The sequence below is a fragment of the Dermacentor andersoni genome, chromosome 6 (assembly GCF_023375885.2).
Source record: "Dermacentor andersoni chromosome 6, qqDerAnde1_hic_scaffold, whole genome shotgun sequence".
NCBI classification, from domain to species: domain Eukaryota; kingdom Metazoa; phylum Arthropoda; class Arachnida; order Ixodida; family Ixodidae; genus Dermacentor; species Dermacentor andersoni.
Window position 1 is genome coordinate 85,747,537 of NC_092819.1, and position 14,099 is coordinate 85,761,635.

Consider the following 14,099-nt stretch of genomic DNA (forward strand, 5'->3'; position numbering starts at 1 on the left):
ATAATGTTGCTGTGACGCAAATCGCTCCCAGTTGAAAAAGACAACAGGAATTCCTGTCGCAACTACGGAAATTTCTGTTGTACGACAGAAGTTCCTGATGTTTCTGTAGTTGCGACAGACATTTCTGACATTACGACATAAATTCTGATGTCCCAACAGAATCATCCTGTCGTGAAGACCAAGAGTTCTGAAATCGCAACAACTTTCTATCGCAACAGCGATTCTGACGTCGCAGCAGGAACTCTCTGTCGGGACTGCACATTTTCGGTCGTGGCGTTAGAAATGTGCCACTTTCTGTCGCAGCGACATAATTTCTGACGCCGCGACAGAAGCGCTTTCAATCGCGACGCTTTAAAATTGTATGTCTGAATTTCGCATCGGTGGTGTACCCTGTACTTTTCTCTTGCGCGGTATTTAATCGTGCTTCTCTGAAGCCGGCAATGCTGATAGCACAGACACCGGTATTAAAGTCGACGTGGCCAATTGTTATAATTGTGCCGTGACGACGAAGCACCATAAATGCCCTACCGGCCTCCTCAAAATCGGCCGCTGATGAAAATCATATCATCTGCGGGAATGGCTGCGTATCCGTTTTGTGTTATTTGGTAAGATGTGGCACACAGGCCTGTGGACTTACATGTGCCGTTACACTGACACAGTTAACTTCCCAGAAATATTGCATAAGCTTTTACAAAGCGAAAAAGAAGTTTTGGGTTGTTCCACAAAGTTGCGTGAAAAGCTGTCTCGCTCGGGTCTTATTATTCTGGTACAGCGCTGCCGAGAGATGCCAGTATGCTGTCAGAATGAACAATCATCCACGAATGTTTATGTAGCTATCTTGCATTGAACACAGAATTATATGCGCGCTCAAAAGTGCAGAGCGAGAGACAACTGTCGAAATTAGCAGTAACAACCTAACAGTGTCCCCGGTCACCGTTGTCTATTTCTGTATTTCTTATTTAATATGGATATCCTAGAGCAAAATCGATGTTCTAGCACTACACAATGTACCTGTCGATGGTAAGAACACTTTTACTTTTCTAGAGATGCGGCAGTTGACGCGGTGGAATGAAAGCGCATGTTGACTCTTAAAATGCAAATATAAACATAAACGCAAAGTGTTTGTATAGCTGAAATATGCACGAAGGACGCATATTCGGCGTGGCGTAGTGGTAAGATGCTGGGCTCGGGATGCCTCAGTCCGGAGTTCGAATCCCCTGCGGGGAGAGTTTTTTTTTCCTTTATTTTTTTTCTTTTTTCTACAAACAAATTTACATAGCCTTAAAGAGGTCTCTGTCAATTTTTAATTGAATATTGATCAAGAACTACAGGACGTCACACTACGGACAACAGAACGACAGACTAAAATTTCCTGTTGTGTTTTTCAAGTGGGCTGTCACAACCTATATCGACACTTAAGGCGAAGTGGTTATCAAACACACCTGATGACGAAACTCCAATACTCTTTGACCCGCCGTGGTTGCTATAAGCGTCCTTGGAGTTGTGCTTAGTATTAAGCACGAGGTCACAGGAACAGATCATGGTTCTGACACGTAAAACACGACAATTAAATTGAAAAAGAGAAAGAAAAAAGTTGAAACGTCTCTTTTTTGTGCGGCACTGGCTTCTTGAGTTTTATTGAAAGGACCGGTAAGTCTCAACACCGCGACATAAAAGGTATGAGCATTATGCGCATAGCGCAATGCTTCCGCGCCGTACTCACCACCGCAGCTTGAAAAGGCCGCGTCAAACATGAGGCAACTGGGCAAGCGGTAATCCGAAACGCGCCGTTTCCAAAGCAGTCGACACCGTACGCGGTCCGATTTTGTGAGGACTGTGGGTGAGGTTTCACTAGCCGCTGTCATATCGTGGCGCAGGAGGGAATCCGAGCACGGCCGCGCGAACCACAAAAGTGTATTGTAGTACACAAATCACGTCAAAGCGATGACTACGCGGTGGCCGATCACCGCCGTGCTGCGCAGTGGGGCAGGTAGCTTTCTTGTGAGGTTCCACACTACACGAAACACTCTCCGACGGCCGCCAAAATTACCTCGTAAGCACGCATATAGACACACACGCAGAACTACGATGAGCAAAACAGGTGCCGTCACCGGCGCCGACGACAGTGGCGCTTTGCGGGCTTTGCCTTCAGTTTCACTTTTAGTTGATTGGAAGACGAACAGAAGCGAGGACATTCTGCGGCCTAAGCCGTCGAAGTTTTGCATGGTCTCGCTTCCGAAGACAGCTCGTCAGATGCCGACCGGGGGTTCTGGCAGCGCGACAGGACATTGTGGTCGACGAGGCGAACAAAGCGTCTATTATATCGCCCTAAATAAGTTGGCTTGCACTCCGGAAATGTATAAATTTGCAGAAAGAAAAAAAAAAAGAAAAAGAACCACTTGGACAATATATCTCTCCTTTCTCGTTTCCTTCTCACAGATGTGTAAAAGAAAAGAAAATAACGCATAAAATAAGAAACAGAACTCCGTTTACGCTAAAGGGAGGCCTGTATCTTCTAAACTCCCTCTTAAAAAGGATGTAGAATTGAGGTTCTGTCTCCTTCTTTCATCCGCATTTTGCGAGGGAGAGAAATGGAGGACGCTGATCATTTCTACACCACTCTAAGGGAGCACGGTTTTCAGGCACGTAGTCTCAAGGGAGGTCACATCCCTTAAAATGCCTTTTTCGGCTGATTTCCGTTTACAGTGTACAGTGGGCCATTGGGGAGGCGTACGTCGACAACGGCCATTTTAGATTTGCAAAAGTATATGCAGCTGAGAACTTGGTGCCTTTTGAGATTGTCTGAAAAAAAGATAATTTCGGCGAATCAGCCCAAACATATTATTGGAGCACAAACGGATTGATGTTCCATACATAATCAAAGCACGAACAAATAAGCCCCAGTTTTTCCTGTTCCGGCTTAAAACCCAGCCTACCAACAAACTCTACCCTAAATTTTCCCATTTAGCGCATGCACGCTAATAGCCACACGCGGTTATAATGTGAGGCTAATAATTAAGGTTATGATGATGAACCTCGGCGTCTTCCAAGCGTGAAGCAAGAAGATCACGCACCGCCAAGAATGATCGTCAGGGCCCATCTGTCCGATAACGTTTAGCATTTGTTAGTCAGCGAAAAGTGGCCATCCGATAAAGATAAACAAGTACACGGGTCAATAGCAAGCTCGCCGATTATTTTCAAGAAAAAGGTTTCCCTATAACTTACAAAGTACCAAGTTTGGTTTGTAAAAGGTAAATCACGCGCTGGCTATCATTGTTTATGCCAGGTATTATTATTATTATTATTATTATTATTATTATTATTATTATTGGAGTTGGTTGGTTTATGGTAATTATTTCTTCCTTTTTGTGCCACCTTTTGATTATGCGACATTGTTATAAGGGGCCTTTATGTTCGTGGATAACAATGCATTTTTTATCTTGTTGGCCAAACAAACTACAACTTCAATTTAGTTGCAATCTCACTGAAAAAAAGGAAAAAAAATCAAGTAAGAAATAGTTGGCAACATTGAAAACTAAATCTACACTGTTGGGCGATTTTGTGATTTTAACTAGGCATTGGAATTTCAATCAAATACTTATTTTTTTTTCATCTCTCGGACTCAACTGCAACAGGATACAAAAAAGGACAAGGAAAAGGTCTTCTGAAAGTAATTAAGAAAGTAATTAGGCGGTCAGGCAAGCACGCGCACACACGTATAAATTTCGTTCGCTTGCATTGGAGTTTAGGCATAGAATATATTTTCCATTCTGGTTCCATTCGCCGATCATCGGGTTCCAACGCCAGACAATGCACGATCAAATTACTCATGCCCAGTGCACAACTACGTGGCTTCTATACATAGCAGTAACAACCAATTAATTATCACTAAATCAGTCATGATGAGTCGTGACATGACATGCATGTCATGACCATACATGCGTCATGCGTGGTCATAGGTTTCATCCCCCCACACATAAACACATGCATGAACACAGACACACACACACAGACACACACACACACACTCACACACTCACACACACACACACACACACACACACACACACACACACACACACACACACACACACACACGCGCGCACGCACGCACGCAGGCACACACACACACGCACACACACGCGCACGCACGCACGCAGACACACACACACACACACACACACACACACACACACACACACACACACACACACACACACACTAAGTACCGCCCGTGTTGGACAGCGGCACAAGAATAACGCCGGGAAAACATGTCAACTCGATCCGTATCTCATTACATGAAAGGCAAGCTTAAAGCTCACCTTACCTTCTACTGCGCCATGCGTCTGCTCTTCCAGATAAGTGCAAAATCAAATTGTACGAGGCACCGGTCACAAAGAGCGCACAACGTACACGTACTGTGGATCTTGACACTCTTGCAGCCTGTGTGCAACAAGCGATTAAAAACAAAGCATTTTGTGTTATCCAGAAATAAACAAGTTACACACGCATGCATATGTGCCAGATATCAAGAATACAAGACAAACACACTACGCGAAAAAGCACACGAATGAACGAATAACTACGAACGCAGGAATGGCATAACTTAGCTGAACACACACGACCGGCCCGTGGGTTGCCACTTGTCGCGCTTCACCTTAACCAGCCAGAGGAGTCGTCTTTTCGATTCTTTAGGAAATCGGAACATCCTTCCAGTCATTCCGTGAGTGCTTCGTGCACTGGGGCAGGCAACACCCGGGCATTTCAGACAAGAAAACGCCGTGCACGCGTCTCTCTCGGCCGACCGTAACGACATGTGGGGAGCGCAATGGCGGCCGGCGGTCGGAAGGCGGCACTGGCCCTTTCACAGAATGACTCCACCCTCCGAGAGGGCGCGCGAATCGAGGCACCCTACCGCATCGTAAGGGGCTTTACCGCATCGTAAAGTCCCTTAAACTTCGCGAAGTAGCGACGCTCTCCTACTCTGCCTTCACTCCACCTCGTTTCTCCTTTCTTTCACCCTCCGTCCTCGAGCGTAGCGCCGCCTACACCGCTCGAGCGTAGCAACGGCGCCAACATGTGCTCCTCGCCACTCCGTAGACGCTTCTCGAGCGAAAATGGCGCTGAAGCACGGCGCGAGGTCCCACGTGATGCTATTAGGCCAATAGCGACGCGGCGTCGGCCTCGGCCAGAGAGCGCGGGGAGGAGGCGGAATTCTTCAAAGCGTGGCGCTACTTTACGAAGTTTAAGGGGTTTTACCTCATCGAGGCCCCTGCAAGAGGCCGCGTTTATACCAGAAAGCCTGCCTTCGTGCATAGCGTATGCCGCGAGCGTTTCGCGGTAAACATTATGGTTACATACGCTGCAGTTGTCGGGAAGGGTGAGAAGCAGTCAGGGATCTTTGAATGTTATGGGGTTTCACTCTTAAAGGCGCAGCTTAAGCATCCTCCAAAAATTTTTTTTTGTCACGTTGTAGTGACAGTGAAGAAGGCAGGTGCACGGGGGCGACCAGTGCTTGTCGCAGCTTTTCACTATTTAAGGAATAAAAACGGCGGAGAAAGTCAACGCACAGGTAAAGTGCATTGCAAAACATATGGAGTGTTGTCACCCAGAGAGAGAGAGAGAGAGAGAGAGGTTGGTTGATGGAGAAAAATGAAAGCAGTGGCCTAGCGGTAGAGCATCCGCGTCTTATGCGGGAGGTACCGAATTCAAATCTCGGTGTCGCCGGAAAGCCGACGGTTCATGTAATGGTCAGAGATGTTCCCTGGCCTGATGCTGGCCTTTTCGGGGGGGTTCACATCTCGAATAGCGGGCCCACAACAGAGATATACGAGTTGTCTCTGGGCCACAGACAGCCCTGTTGAAGCGCATCCGCCCCGGCGGTGGGAGGCAAGTGCTGCCGCCGGGCACCTAACGACGAAAATAGGTACAAGCGCGCTCCTGGCCTGGCGTTCGGCCATTATGGGACTTCAACTCTTGGAAAGGGGGTGTTTATCGCCAACCCAAAGGCGTCCCCACCTCCATAGGTGGATTTGGTGCGCCACATAGGAAATGGCCGCTATGGGAGCGACCCAAACATCACTCTCCCCCTTCTTTTTTTGAGCTCACGCGGGTATCGACATAAATTTAGGGCGCAGGCTCCTTTACGAAGCGTATCACCCCTGAAGAAAGCCGAACGCCAGGCCGAGGTACACTTGTGCTCATGTGAGAACCAATGGGTGCCTGGAAGCTGTGGGAATCGAACCCTACAACCTGCCGCAGCGGAGGCGGGCGCTCTGCAACTAGGCCACAGCTGCGGTTGACAGAGGACATGAAAAGGCTGCCGACTGCACCGCCACGTTCTAGCGTGGGGCTAACACCTGAACATCGATCAGCAGTGTTGTGAAGGAGAAGAAGCGGAAAGGCGACAGGGATAAGAAGGAGAGTGTTCAGAGCTGATAGCTCTGGAGCATTCGCAGGTTTCGCTTCAGTGGCTCTTAAGCGTATTTACCACAGCGGCGGCCCAGTGCCTCTGACAAAGAATGCGCTCGGTTATCGCATTCTCTGAGTAACGAGGACACTCTCCTATATAACGCTCCAGGCAAAAAGCGCAGCTTTGTGAGTATGCTACGTCGTAACAGGTTGAAAACGATATATACAGTGACGTTCTATTAAGACGTGCTATTTGAGCAGTACAACTGTTGCTGAAAGTGTTGAAATCATTCTTATTTCAATGAAGGGCTTCGATGCTTCTGTAAAAAGCTTCTATATCATTCCATAATTCACATGGCACTTTATTTGAAACATTTTACGTACACTGTATCCTCTTTTGCTATGCCAAAATTTTTTCATATGTAATTTGTAATATGTTCTGTGCCCCCTTTTTACTATCTGCGCACCATCTTTCTGCAGCGTGATTATACTTTACGGAGTAGTTAAACATATTACGGAGTAGTTCCTGCAGGCCGTCTCGTGGACAGTCGTGTAGTAGGATCTGCTGTGAGTGCTAGGCAAGCTTGACCCGTGATCAATACTTTCACAAGCTCCAAGTTGCTCCGAATCATCGTCAATCTGTTTCCTGTCGGCTGTAGGACGGATGCCTTTCCCAGAGAAAGAGAGAGACAGAGTTGGGGGTGGGAAGGTCAGGGAGGCAAGCCGGAAGAGCCTCTGGTTTGTTACCTGGCACTGGAGGAAGGCGAAATCATAGGCGGAAAGAATAGCGGAGGGATAACGCAAATGTACGCAGATAAAATGGAGGAGACGGGGAACTTTGTGAAATGTGTAGCTTCTCTAATAGGCCTCAGGGATTTCCAGCTACCCGCGTGATGCGCCAACCAACCTTCAAACTTCACGCTTTCATAACGCCACGCGATCCTAAGCTTTCTTTTTCATTTGTGTTTTAATGCGACAGCATTATATGCACAAGAAGCGGAAAATCCGGCGTCCGGCGTTAACATTCGTTTGTACCAAAGCCCACGTGACGAAGTGATGTCATGTTCCCGGCGCGGGACCTGCTGCAGCTCGCTCTGCGAAATCCCGCAGTGAACAGCCACGTCATCGGACGGACGCCGTGGTCCACACGCAAGAAAATTTACCTTGCCTAATTCGAAAATTGATCTGAACAACGTTCGAAACCGATCTGGTCGACAACCAAGATCGACTTGGCCTATCCCCAAAATTTGGGTGGCCCATCCCCAAAATTGGCTTTGCCCAATTCGAAAATTGAGCCGATCCACGTTGAATAACCGACCTGGCCCACTCCGAAAAATTGACTTGGCCAACCCTCAAAATTTGGGTGGCCCACCCTCAAAATTGACTTTGCCCAATTCGAGCACATGAGCGCGGAAGAGTTATATACTGCTTTCGCTTTCAATGAATGTTAGGAGACTTAAATGCCCCTGTAATATTTTCCGTCCTCGATATCCATTCTTTTGCTACCTCCCGCAGTAACCCAGTGGCTACAGCGTTGCATGCACTGCTGAGTTCAAGGTGGCTAATTCGATGCGATTTGGAGCCCATTTATGGGGTCGAAACGCAAGAACGCTCCTGTGTACTTGAGATTTAGGCTCACGTTAACGAAAGCCCGGTGGTCCAAATTAATCCGGTTCTTCCCCTACGGTGTCCCTCATAAGCAGATCGTGGTTCTGGCATGTAAGACCCCAGATTTCTTTTTTATAGTTCTGTTACTTTAGTAGGTCACCGGTTGTCTGCTGTACGCGTATCATAACCTGTCCAACTACTTCCCGGTTACCGGAATTTGGCGCTCTGTCTCGTTCTCTTCTCTTGTGTGTGTCCGTTTATTTGGCGTCTTTATATTTTATTTTACATCTCGATTGGTCTATCGGCTACGGCCGTTTGCTTTCTAAAGTATAGTGCCATCGTCTTGTTCCTTGAGATCACGCATATCATTTCTTGTTCCATCGCCGCTTGCGTGGTTCTTTGTTTCTTCCCAAGTTTCATTTGTATACCCTCCACGTTTTAGCCAAATATATTAGCTCGGAGGTCAAGACACTTGTCTGGAACGCACTGGGCGCGTTCTCCGGACTGCGCTGTCGAGGTTAGCGATAACACGCGGCACGACACCGGCTGGATTGAACCTCGCACGGCTACATTTATAAGATGCCTTGTACCCTCTCGCACAGCTAGTTGTCCCACGGCGCTCTTGTTCCATTGTGTGTGATTGTGCGCATATGCTGTTAAAACTTCTCATGCTAGCTGGCGATATCGAATCTAACCCCGGCCCCGACAAAGAGATTCTTAATGTATTGAAAGAACTGCAATCTGGACAGACGGTAATGCTTGAACAGCTAAAGTCTATTGAAAAAAAAAAAAAAAAAACTAGTTGATCATGATAAAACGTTCAGCGAAATTAAAACACGGCTAGACAAAATTGAGACAGCCTTTGCTGGTATCGATGACATGCAAATTGAATTAGGCAGACTACATGAGATAAGCACTGAAAATACGGCGCAGATAGGTGTACTGTCTGCCCGGATAAACGATGCTGAAAATAGATCTAGAAGAAATAACCTTGTTTTTTACAGCATCGCCGATAAACCTAAAGAATCATGGTCTGATTCTGAGAAAATTATTATTGCACAGTGTACACAATATTTAGATGTGCAAATTGAACCGCGTGGCATTGAACGTGCACATCGCATTGGGTCTTTCCAAACTGGAAAGTCCAGGCCAATAATTGTGAGGTTCGCTCACTTTAAAAGCAAAGATCTTGTCCTTTCTTCGGCTCATAAGTTCAAAGGTACGTGCTATGCCGTTGCACAAGATCTCGCCACAAGCACGCGCCTTGCCCAGAAACGCCTCATCGAGTTTGGAAGGGCCCGTAAACTGCGGTTCAAGTTGCGTCATGAAAAGCTTATAGTAGGTGAAAAAACCTGCTACTTCGACCACACTATTAACCAGGTCATTGAGGAACGCCTTTAGCCATCATTGAGACCAAAATGTACACCGCAACCACAGAACTGTCAGCCTTTATCATTCCTGCTCGCTAACATTCGAAGTGTTGTTCCCAAGCGTGATGCACTGTGCAGTCTAATAGGCTCATCTTCTTGCGATGTCTTAATACTAACAGAAACATGGCTTAACACATCAATCGATGATACCGAAATTCTCCCTTACCTCTCGCATTTTGACATTTTTCGGAAAGATAGACCCGATAACTTACGCGGTGGGGGTGTATTAATCGCCACTAAGCGTAACCTACATTGTTCACTTGTAAACCTCTCTTCACAACTGGAAATGATTTGGATTCGATGCATTGCTACACACCCGCACATTCTGATTGGTATTTGCTATCGGTCTCCTAGTACCGACAGTTCTTTCACGCCTTCACTTCATGAAGCCTTAAATACGTTAACAAAAACATATCCTAACAGCCCTGTCCTTCTGTATGGCGATTTTAATTTTCCAGCTATTGATTGGTCCGATCCTGCCTCTACATTATCTAAAAGCAGCCCCGCTAGTGACTTCTTAAACACGTGTATAACATTCGGCTTAACGCAGCTCGTCACTGACTCAACACGCGTCACTGCTCACTCGTCCAATGTTTTAGATCTTGTATTAAAAACTCACCCTGATAACTTTACCCTTGTCACCTTATTGCGCAGTTTGAGCGACCACCTGACACTACATATTGCGTTTCGTTGCAACGTACTAAAGAAACAAGAAAATCGGAAAACACTTACACTCTATGATAAAGGGGACTATGTCAGCATGAACCAAGAATTATCTGAGTACTTCGATACGTTCATCACTAACTTTCAACTAAATTCTCTCGAGTCGAACTGGCTGCTTTTCAACGCAGAGATGCATCGCCTTATACGTCTTTACACCCCCACCATTACAATAACAGAAAGAACAACATCACCATGGTTTTATGCATCCCTCAAACGACTAAATAATAAGAAAAAACGGTTGTTTCGATCAGCCAAACGATCTAATTCTTTTTGCACATGGCAGAAGTATACGCAGTCGAGAAAGAATATGACAAGTTAACCTCTCAAACTAAACACAAGTTTCTTTCTACCACTTTACCAGCTATGCTACAAACTAACCCGAAGCGATTTTGGAAAACTATTAATCCTAATCAGCGGAATGAGATATCACTTATCAATAGCTCCGGACTTCCGATCCCTGAGACTGAGGCTGCGGATCTTCTTAACAGAACATTTAGTTCAGTTTTTACTAATGAATTACTTGATGGCTTGCCCGATCCACCATACTTCGCATATCCGCTCATGCAAAATATCACATTCGATGCCATCGGCATTGTCAAAGCAATTGAATCATTAAAGAACTCGTCATCTACAGCAGTAGACGGTATCAATGCCAAAGTTTTAAAAAAATACTAAACATGTGTGTAGCCTGTTTTTATCACTCATATTCCAGGAATCGCTTAACAGCGCTTCAATTCCACATGACTGGAAGGTGGGCAAGGTCATCCCAGTCTTCAAGAAAGGAAGCCGATCATCACCGAGTAACTACCGCCCTATTTCCATAACAAGCGTGTCTTGTAAAATAATGGAACATATTTTGTACTAGCATATTGCTAAGTTCCTAACATCCGTCAATTTTTTTCACCCAAGTCAACACGGTTTCCGCAAAAATTATTCCTGTGACACTCAACTTGCTCTTTTCTTGCAAGACTTACATTTAAACCTAGATCGTAAAATCCCGACTGACACAATATTTTTAGATTTCGAAAAAGCATTCGATAAGGTCCCTCATGGTCGTCTCTTAATAAAGTTATCGCGCCTTAACATTCATCCTTGTGTTCTAAGCTGGATTCGAGGGTTTTTAACTAACCGTGAGCAATTCGTATATGCTAACTCACACTCTTCATCCTTAACACCCGTGCTTTCAGGCGTACCTCAAGGTACCGTACTTGGTCCCCTCCTTTTCTTAATATACATCAATGACCTACCTTGTAATATTTCTTCTCATATCCGACTCTTCGCTGATGATTGTGTGGTTTACCGAGCAGCTACTAACCCCAGCGACCATTCGGCGTTACAAAATGACCTATCGCGCATACAAAACTGGTGTACCACTTGGCTCATGTCATTAAATGTAGCTAAAACCGTGTTGATGTCTATTCATCGTCGTCGTAATTACGATATCCCTAATTATAGCATCAATACCACGCACATTGCAACAACGGATTCATTCAAATATCTTGGTGTGTACATCTCGCGTGACTTAACTTGGACCTGTCATGTTAACCACATAATAAACTCTGCTAATCGTACTCTAAGTTATCTACGCCGTAACCTTTTCCTCGCTCCTCCCTCTATTAAACAACTTGCTTTTCTAACCTTTGTGCGGCCCAAGCTTGAGTATGCCGAAGCTATTTTTGACCCACACCACAATAACCTTATTAAAGCCCTCGAGTCGGTTCAGAACCGCGCGACACGATTTATCCTGTCAACTTATTCATACAATTCAAGCATCTCGGCACTAAAAGCCCAAATAAGCCTACCCTCTCTAGCCTCACGCCGTAGAATAGCCAGTCTTAACCTTTTTCATAAATCTTTCATTCCTTGCCTTTTGACAACCCGTACATAAAAAGAGCACATCGCATTGCCCGCACCAGTCACTGTAATACAGTATATCCCCCACAAGCCCATACCGTTACTTTTCAGCAATCATTTTTTCTGCGCACAACACGAAACTGGAACGGCCTGCCCACCGAAGTTGCCACTATCATCGACCCACTTGCATTCAAGCGACTCATCGGAAATATCCCTTTGTAGTTTGTAATATCTATCTTTGTCGCTAACTCCCCACTCCCTCATGTAATGTCTCAACAGAGACCTTTGAGGAAATGAATGAATGAATAAATAAATAAATAAATAAATAAATAAATAAATAAATAAATAAATAAATAAATGCCTTGTACCCTCTCGCACAGCTAGTTGTCTAATGCTTCGGCAGCTGCTTTAGCCGTCAGTACAGCTTCGTAGACTAATGTAACGGCCTCTGCACTGAACGAATGAACTGTTCATTTAATGCACAGCTTTCTTAGCCTAACTCGACTGATAGGAGTTAACAAGAAGAAAGTAAGGGATATTCGAAATTATAACGCGGGAAAGATTGAGGAAGCAACAAAAAACATAGACGCAGCATGAAATCAGTGAGCAGGAAGCTTGGCATAGGACAAACCAAGATGCACGCACTCAAAGATAAGCAGGGTTATGTCATTAGCAATCTCGAAGATATAGTAAAAGCAGCGGAAGAATTTTATACTGACCTATACAGTACCCAGTGCAGTCAGGGTACCTTTATTCGAAATAGTAATGAACAGGTTACAGAGGCTCCTTCTATAACAAGCGATGAAGTTACAAGGGCCTTGCAAGACATCAAACGGGGAAAGTGGCAGGAGAAAGAGGAATAACAGTCGATTTCATCAAAGGTGAAGGGGACATAATGCTTGAAAAACTGGCGGCCTTTTATACCAACTGTCTATCGACTTCAAGAGACCCAGAGAACTGGAAGAATGCCAACATTATACTAATCCACAAAAAAAAGGGAGACGTTAAAGACTTCAAAAATTATAGGCCCATTAGCTTACCTCCAGTATTATATAAAATATTGACCAAGATAACCTCCAATAGAATACGGGCATAACTGGACTTTAGTCAACGAAGGGAACAGGCAGGTTTCAGCAAGGGATACTCTACAATGGATCACATCCATGCCATCAATCAGGTAATCGAGAAATCCGCACAGCGCAATCAGAATCGTTATATGGCTTTCATAGATTACGAAAAGGCATTTGATTCAGTAGAGATACGAGCAGTCACTGAGGCACTACGTAATCAAAGAGCAGAGGCCACTTACATAAATATATTGGAAAATATATACAGAGATTCCACAGCTACCTTAATTATACACATGGAAAGTAGGAAGATTCTTGTAAAGAAAAGGGTCAGACAAGGAGGCACCATCTCTCCAATGCTATTCACTGCGTGCTTTTCTATTGCTGTTCAATGCGTTGGTGGATATGAATTGCAACAAATGCTTGAGGACTTTAACCGAGAAAGTGCGAGAGTGGAGTTGATGAATAATATGCAGAAGAAAAAGACAATGTTCAACAGCCTGGTAAGGGGACATGAATTCATGATCGCCAGTCAGCCTTTAGAGACTGTATAGGAGTACGTTCATTTATGTCAATTACTTACAGGGGACCCTGACCGTGAGAAGGAAATTTAGGGAATAATAAAAAGGGGTTTGAGTATACATACGGCAGACATTGCCAAATCGTGGCGGGGAGGTTACCACTGTCGTTGAAAACAAAAGTGTACAATCACTTCATTCTTCCCGGGCTAACATATGGAGCTGTAACTTGGAGGCTAACAAAGGAGCTCGAGAACAAGGTAAGGACCGCGCAAAGAGCGATGGAGCGAAAAATGCTAGGCGTAACATTAAGAGACAGGAAGAGAGCGGTGTGGATCAGGGAACAAATGGGCATAGCCGATATTCTAGTTGATATAAAGAGAAAAAAAAAAAGAAAAGTGGAGCAGCAGGCCATTTATTTCGCAAAGTACATAACCGTGAGATGAGTTCTGTCGGATTATGTTTTTCCGTAATATCGCGAGGCTGCC